This window comes from Convolutriloba macropyga, unplaced genomic scaffold (assembly GCF_964194025.1).
Source record: "Convolutriloba macropyga unplaced genomic scaffold, txConMacr16.3 SCAFFOLD_6573, whole genome shotgun sequence".
Lineage (NCBI taxonomy): Eukaryota > Metazoa > Xenacoelomorpha > Acoela > Convolutidae > Convolutriloba > Convolutriloba macropyga.
The window spans coordinates 1-9071 of NW_027451423.1; the positions used below are offsets into that span (position 1 = coordinate 1).

Consider the following 9071-nt stretch of genomic DNA (forward strand, 5'->3'; position numbering starts at 1 on the left):
CCATTCAGTCATTAATTCCAACTTTCAAATGTTGTTGTTTCAGCTTTCGCTTACTAGAAGCAACATAATACTCGCTGCAATACAGACCTCGGAAACCCTCACCGTGAATAAGGTTCACTCACACTCACATATTTCACTACATTTTGCGTGGGATTGGAGATGAGGCTACTCGTTCTTGCTCAGTACTAGGCTGAAAATTAACGAAACTTCGTTACAAACGTTCACATGTTGATGTTTCCGCTTTCGCGTACTCGAAACAACATAATACTAGTCTTTGTAATTTAGTTTCATAATTTCAACTGTTCTCATGCAGAATTTTTGCTCATTCTTATCCCAAATTTTGACCTGGCTACTAGTTACACTCCTTGTACTTATTGCAAAATGACCACAAATTTCAACAGCTTTCACATGTTGCTGTTTCGGCTTTCGCTTACTACAGTCAACATAATACTCGTTGCAAAATAAGTGCTCGGCATCTGCAATTTTCCAAAGACGAAGTTTCGCCAGTTCAATTTTCGCTCGCCAATTATGGCTACTAATTCACACGGTACTGAGCTCAACAACATTAAATTTGTTCAGCAAGACTTTCACATGTTGATGTTTTGGCTTTCGCCTACTAGAAGCAACATAATACTCGTCTTGTTAGCTCATTCAATGAGAATAGCTTTTCCCGTTGAGAATTTTTGCCTTCAATTGGCGTTGTAGTGAGTTTGGCTACTCAGATCACCAAAATACTTGTGACAATTCGAACCAGAAATGTTTTCAATTTTCACATGCTGATGTTTCGGATTCAACCTACTAGAAGCAGCATAATACTTGTATTCAACAATTTCTGTATCAAATCCCAGTTTTCTCTGGTGCATCTTTGCCAAACTATTCCAAACTGCCTGAGTCTGAATACCAATTACAGGTACTAGTAAATGCACGTTACTAAGGACTATATAGTTCTAGGTTACTGTACACAACGACGTTCACATGTTGATGTTTCAGCTGCCGCTTACTAGAAACAACATAATACTTATCGTGCATACCTTTCCATAACTTGTCCTTTTCAGATGCATTAGTTTCCCTTTGTCTTGGCTTCTACAGTCAGACTGGCTACTAGTAACAGCACAGTACTAATCACATATCGTTCTACAGTTTGCAGACAACTTTCACATGTTGATGTTTCAGCTTTCGCCTACTAGAAACAACATAATACTCGCTGTATACATTTGTAGTTCTCTATGTAACTTTCATGTGAAGAAGTTTCGCCAGTCTTTTTGACTGTCTCAAATCTGAGTCATGCTTAGGCTACTAGTTGCTTCATAGTACTTATCGCCTCGAGATCATTGAACAAAACTTGATTTTCACATGTTGCTGTTTCAGCTTCCGCTTACTAGAAACAACATAATACTAGTCTCATTAAGTTCCGTCTCTTTGCAATTTTCTTATGAAGAAAATTCGCCATCACAATGACTCCAGCAGTTCTTGATCAAGGAATGCAATCATTGATCAGAATGCTATTATTTGAATCGGTTCTGCTTTAAGTGTTCCAATTTTATTGGAAGCACCAACAATAGAACATCAATGTGTTCAATCGAGAGTTATATAACCCTGAATCGGACGCAGTCAACAGCCGAAGCCGAGACCGCCTTTTGCGTTAGAGAGGTCGGTAAACAAATCTTGCGATTCATACCGAATTAACACATATAGCTGTGCTCCTCTTCGTAAAGCGAGCCAAGTGATCCCCTGTTGAAGGATGTATTTGGACCAATCTAGTAGCATTTGGTTTCCAACAAGCTCTCCCAAGTTAGCTTACTTATTGGGCTTTTCAACCAATTCGGTTGGCTACAAGCATCATCAAAGTACTAGCCACAGTTTGATCGCAAAATTCTACGACTTTCACATGTTGATGTTTCGGCTTGCGCTTAGCCTACTATAAGCAACATAATACTAGTCATATCATAGAGCGTGATCAGCTTGTGACGTTCTCATGATGAAGTTTCACCAACAGTGTCTCACTTCGAGCTTAAATCCAGCTACTAGTAACTACACAGTACTGACTGCAACGATAACTTTTATCTATACCTTTCACATGCTGCGCTTTCGGCCAGGGCCTACTAACGTCAACATAATACTCGATATAAACTTTTGTTCATGATGCAGCTTCCCCATGCAGAAGTTTCGCCTTCAAATGCTCTCTTGGCCATATGACGTAAGAAAAGGTTACTAGTAACATCACAGTACTAGCCACAGTTTGATTGCAAAATTCTACGACTTTCACATGTTGATGTTTCGGCTTGCGCTTAGCCTACTAGAAGCAACATAATACTAGTCATATCATAGAGCGTGATCAGCTTGTGACGTTCTCATGATGAAGTTTCACCAACAGTGTCTCATTTCGAGCTTAAATCCAGCTACTAGTAACTACACAGTACTGACTGCAACGCTAACTTTTATCTATACCTTTCACATGCTGCGCTTTCGGCCAGGGCCTACTAACGTCAACATAATACTCGATATAAACTTTTGTTCATGATGCAGCTTCCCCATGCAGAAGTTTCGCCTTCAAATGCTCTCTTGGCCATATGACGTAACACAAGGTTACTAGTAACATCACAGTACTAGCCACAATTTGATCGCAAAATTCTACGACTTTCACATGTTGATGTTTCGGCTTGCGCTTAGCCTACTATAAGCAACATAATACTAGTCATATCATAGAGCGTGATCAGCTTGTGACGTTCTCATGATGAAGTTTCACCAACAGTGTCTCACTTCGAGCTTAAATCCAGCTACTAGTAACTACACAGTACTGACTGCAACGATAACTTTTATCTATACCTTTCACATGCTGCGCTTTCGGCCAGGGCCTACTAACGTCAACATAATACTCGATATAAACTTTTGTTCATGATGCAGCTTCCCCATGCAGAAGTTTCGCCTTCAAATGCTCTCTTGGCCATATGACGTAAGAAAAGGTTACTAGTAACATCACAGTACTAGCCACAGTTTGATTGCAAAATTCTACGACTTTCACATGTTGATGTTTCGGCTTGCGCTTAGCCTACTAGAAGCAACATAATACTAGTCATATCATAGAGCGTGATCAGCTTGTGACGTTCTCATGATGAAGTTTCACCAACAGTGTCTCATTTCGAGCTTAAATCCAGCTACTAGTAACTACACAGTACTGACTGCAACGCTAACTTTTATCTATACCTTTCACATGCTGCGCTTTCGGCCAGGGCCTACTAACGTCAACATAATACTCGATATAAACTTTTGTTCATGATGCAGCTTCCCCATGCAGAAGTTTCGCCTTCAAATGCTCTCTTGGCCATATGACGTAACACAAGGTTACTAGTAACATCACAGTACTAGCCACAATTTGATCGCAAAATTCTACGACTTTCACATGTTGATGTTTCGGCTTGCGCTTAGCCTACTAGAAGCAACATAATACTAGTCATATCATGGAGCGTGATCAGCTTGTGACGTTCTCATGATGAAGTTTCACCAACAGTGTCTCATTTCGAGCTTAAATCCAGCTACTAGTAACTACACAGTACTGACTGCAACGATAACTTTTATCTATACCTTTCACATGCTGCGCTTTCGGCCAGGGCCTACTAATGTCAACATAATACTCGATATAAACTTTTGTTCATGATGCAGCTTCCCCATGCAGAAGTTTCGCCTTCAAATGCTCTCTTGGCCATATGACGTAACACAAGGTTACTAGTAACATCACAGTACTAGCCACAATTTGATCGCAAAATTCTACGACTTTCACATGTTGATGTTTCGGCTTGCGCTTAGCCTACTAGAAGCAACATAATACTAGTCATATCATAGAGCTTGATCAGCTTGTGACATTCTCATGATGAAGTTTCACCAACAGTGTCTCATTTTGAGCTTAAATCCAGCTACTAGTAACTACACAGTACTGACTGCAACAATAACTTTTATCTATACCTTTCACATGCTGCGTTTTCGGCCAAGGCCTACTAACGTCAACATAATACTCGATATAAAATTTTGATCATGATGCAGCTTTCCCATGCAGAAGTTTCGCCTTCAAATGCTCTCTTGGCCATATGACGGAACACCAGGTTACTAGTAACATCACAGTACTAGCCACAGTTTGATTGCAAAATTCTACGACTTTCACATGTTGATGTTTCGGCTTGCGCTTAGCCTACTAGAAGCAACATAATACTAGTCATATCATAGAGCGTGATCAGCTTGTGACGTTCTCATGATGAAGTTTCACCAATAGTGTTTCATTCGAATTGGTTCTGCTTTAAGCTCTCCAATTGTTTTGGATGAACCAGTTTTGCCCTTCGAAGCCACTTTTGTGAGCTTTTGTGGGTCTTTACCAAGAGGATATACCTCAAGGCCTCTTTCAATTCCTTTAAGTTCTTTCAACTCCTTTACAGTTTCTAGGTTCACATAGCTGCAAACCTTATTTCTAGTTTTAAGTCTGGCCAACTTGGGGAGAGTTGGTGCAGACCGTGACCAATTCTAGTAGGATGCCACAACAAGAATGTGATCAACTTAGCTTGTCGATGAACCTGCCCCACATTCAAACAACTCTATCGCCTTTTCCTCGTATAGTTATATGCGAGGGCCTCTCATAGAGAGCGCTGTTAGCAACCTTTTCCACATAGACGATAAAGTTGTGAGTGTTTTGCACATGGCTGTTGTCATCACCACGTGACGAGTCAACTCAGCTTGACTCTCTACACTCCGACAAGCTTTGCACATACGCCTTTAGTTCAGTATGTGTCTTTAATCTGACTCCGGTGCCTCAAGCCGGAAAAATTGTCAGATTATGATCATTATCGGTTAGTCATCCCGATGCAAGATCGTATCGTACTGTCTTTGTCTACCTCCAGATTCCGAAGAACAGGAGGAGACTCTCCCAGACCTACATATCTGGGAGAATGTTCAGAGGGCGAGAAGCTGTGGATTACTCTCCCCTAAGAACTGACTAAACTTTACCCTCGTCCAAGGTAAGTTTATTTTAGCTAGCCTTCTATGTAAAGGATCTGAGGCTAAGCTGTGTTTTTTCGAGCCTTTGGCTCGGAGCAAGTTCAGTGGGCGCCCCGAGTAGCTCAACTCTTTCCCACTGAACAGCGCAACGCTCTGTCACTCGCTGGGATTTTTGCGTGTCGGTTCTAACCACGCGACTTGTGGACCTTTTTAGGCCTTTCTCATTCACAAGTCTATAGCTGGGCTTCTATAACCCAGCTTCTGAGATCTAGATAGCTGCAGTTCTGCTAGGCTGCTTTTGCTAACTAGTCTCCCTTTAAGCAGTCCCTTGCCATGACTGCTGAACTATGTATCCACACAAGTAGTTTTTGAGCTCGATACATAATTCGAGATTGGTTGCCAAACAATCTCTAGCGACAGAGCGTCATGCGCACTACAGACATGGCCTCTACCAGCAGCCATGCCCGAAGGAATCAATCACTGATCCTTCCGCAGGTTCCCCTACGGAAACCTTGTTACGACTTTTACTTCCTCTAGACAATTAAGCTCGATCCGCTTCATCCCGTTGCCGGAGACCGAAGTCCCAACAGTAGGAATTTGCAATTCTTGCTTAACTATCCAATCAGTAGTAGCGACGGGCGGTGTGTACAAAGGGCAGGGACGTAATCCCTATGAGTTGTTGACTCATAAGTACCAGGAATTCCTGGTTCACGTCTGCAAGTTACAACAGACGATCCCCTTGAAGCGCTGTACTTTTCTCTGATTGCCCAGTCCATTTCGGACCAAGGGCTGAGTACTCAATCTAAAAGTACACAGTGTAGCGCGCGTGCAGTCCAGAACATCTAAGGGCATCACAGACCTGTTATAGCCTCACTTCATCTGCGGTATTTAATTCCGCATAGTTCCTCTAAGAAGTGTTTGAATTCACATATAGTGAATTTCATTATTTAGATGGAGAAGATCTCGTTCGTTATCGGAATTAACCAGACAGATCACTCCACTAACTAAGAACGGCCATGCACCACCGCCCATATAATCATGAAAGATATTCAATCTGTCAATCCTTAAGATGTCTGGACCGGGTGAGTTTTCCCGTGTTGAGTCAAATTAAGCCGCAGGCTCCACTCCTGGTGGTGCCCTTCCGTCAATTCCTTTAAGTTTCGATTTTGCAACCATACTTCCCCCGGAACCAATAAACTTTGGTTTCCCGGTTAATCTCTTGCCAAGTCAAGATCGACTTTGACAAATTGTAGGTTGGTATAGTTTATGGTCAGAATTACGAGGGTATCTAATCCTCTTCAATACTCTGACTTTCGTTCTTGATTAATGAAAACATTCTTGGCAAATGCTTTCGCAGTAGTTTGTCTTGCCACGATCCAAGAATTTCACCTCTAACGTAGCAATACAAATGCCCCCGTCTGTTCCTTTCAATCATTACCGCACTCAGCCAACCGGCATCAATCGAGTAGCGGGTCATTCTCCATTATTCCATGCTTTATTATTCGATCCCAAAGGATGCTTTGAACACTCTAATTTTCTCAGGGTGAAAACACCGTTTCCACAGTTCGTCACATTTAAGTGCAAACTATTTCTTCGATGCGAAGGATGAGCGGAACGAGTCAACAGATTTAACTGAAGACCATGTTGCCGTTCTACTCAAACAGATCCAACTATGAGCTTTTTAAACGCAGCAACTATTGCATACGCTTGTAGAGGCTGGTATTACCGCGGCTGCTGGCACCAGACTTGCCCTCTACTCGTTCATCAATGGAGCTTTTAAGTCCATTCCATTCTGATTACAAACCATAAAGGTTCATATCATTATTTCTAGTCACTACCTCCTCGTGCGGAGAGTGGGTAATTTGCGTGCCTGCTGCCTTCCTTGGATGTGGTAGCCGTTTCTAAGGCTCCCTCTCCGGAATCGAACCCTGATTCCCCGTTACCCGTCACAACCATGGTAGTCCGTTACACTACCATCATAGGTTGATAGGTCAGAAATTCGGAAGTTCCGTCCCCAAGCCGAAGCTATCTGGGATCTTTCAGTTACTAGGACTCATCACGGGATGTGTCTGTACTTAGCAAATCACCCGGTGTAGTCTTGTAAAAGTCTCCGACAGTGTCGGACAATCAGCATGCATTAGCTGCAGGGTTACCGCAGTTATTCATTTAGCTTGCAAATCAACTAATAGATAGTAACTGATTTAATGAGCCATTCGCGGTTCCACTTTTTCAAGCTTCGCTTGCACATGCATGGCTTAGTCTTTCAGACAAGCATATGGCAACTGACAGGATCAATCAGTTTAATTGTACTTTGAACAATCTTTCGATTTGTTCGAATTTAGAAAGACATAGCCTTGCGGCCTCGTCAATCTTGCTTTGAGCTTTTTAAATCACGAAGAGTTTCAATGCATGCTTTGGCATGGCTACTAGTTACTACACAGTACTCTACACACTTAGAGTTACCCACGATTACACATTTCACATGCTGATGTTTCGGCTCGCGCGTACTAGAAACAGCATAATACTATGTGTACTGGTAGATAGCGCTCTGTGAGCATTTCCCATGAGCAGGTTTTGCCCTCCAAATCTCTGTTCTACTGTTACCAATACCGGCTAACAACTGTATCATACTAGGGAGAATTGACTCATGATTTAAAAACCAGATGTTCACATGTCGATGTTTCGGCTCTCGCCTACTAGAAACAACATAATACTAGTCTGTTAAAAATCTCAATCACGCCGCCTCTTCAGATACAGAAGTTTTACCTTTTATTGGTTAGAGAACAGCTTTCCAGCTGTCGACATGGTTACTAGTAACAACACCGTACTCAACACAAAAACTTTTCAACTTCACAACTTTCACATGCTGATGTTTCTGCTTTCGCATACTAGAAACAGCATAATACTTATTGTTTTGTCAAGTAATTTGTGTGTCTTTCCCATGTGAAGTTTCACCGGTCAACAATGTTTCCCTGACCAATTACGGCTACTAGTAGCTGTATAATACTAGGGAAAATGATTGAGGATTTAATATCAGATTTTCACATGTTGATGTTTCGGCTTTCGCCTACTAGAAACAACATAATACTAGTCTGCTAAGAAATCTCGCTCAAATTGCCTTTTCACATACAGAAGTTTCACCTTCTATTGGTTAGAGAACAGTTCTCAGCTGTCGACATGGTTACTAGTAACAACATCGTACTCAACACAAAAATTCTTCAACTTCACAACTTTCACATGCTGATGTTTCTGCTTTCGCGTACTAGAAACAGCATAATACTTATTGCTTTGTCAAGAAGTGTGTGTGTCTTTCCCATGCGAAAGTTTCACCGGTCAGCAATAATTGCCGTGTCCAATTAAGGTTACTCATAGCTGTATAATACTAGGGAAAATGATTGAGGATTTAATATCAGATTTTCACATGTTGATGTTTCGGCTTTCGCCTACTAGAAACAACATAATACTAGTCTGCTAATAAATCTCGCTCAAATTGCCTTTTCACATACAGAAGTTTCACCTCTTCTTGGTCACTGTACAGATGATGCTGTCTGTTCTTTATTTGGTTCTGCTTATTATAAGGAGGGGCATCACTCCTTCCTCCTTGGTTTGCATGCATTAAGCCTGCTTTGTGAAAAGCGTATCTTTCTAGCTTTTCTTCGCCTTACTCGAGTAGGACGATACAATCCAGACATTAGTCAGTCTTGGTGTAAAGTCACTGAGTATTATTCGGTTCTGCTTTATTCAGCAATATGCTGTATAATTGTTGTAATTTGCGAACATATTTGTTCTCAGTTCCGAACTACTAGCGACGACAGATTACCAGCGGTCATGAGCCATCAAGGTAGTTCTTTGGTGCATCAAGTAGAGAGGTGCCATCAAACAACACTTCCCTAATAATGCTACACACATAGAATTTGCTACAGTGCAGCTTTTTACTTTGCAAAATTTGCGCACAAATTTTGCATAGAATAAATGTTTTATCAAGATTTTTAGATCCCCTCCCTTGAGAGAACGTTACTCCTTTAAGTGAACACCCCGCGGCGTCCTGTTGTTATTGCTTATAACCATTTCGCAAGCCGGAGGCATAATGC

At 41.6% G+C, this 9071-nt stretch overlaps 1 pseudogene; it reads right to left on the bottom strand.

Annotated features, from left to right (window-relative positions):
- Positions 1–1591: 1591 nt before the first annotated feature.
- LOC142356678 (5.8S ribosomal RNA) lies at positions 1592–1743 on the bottom strand (annotated as a pseudogene).
- Positions 1744–9071: the final 7328 nt, after the last annotated feature.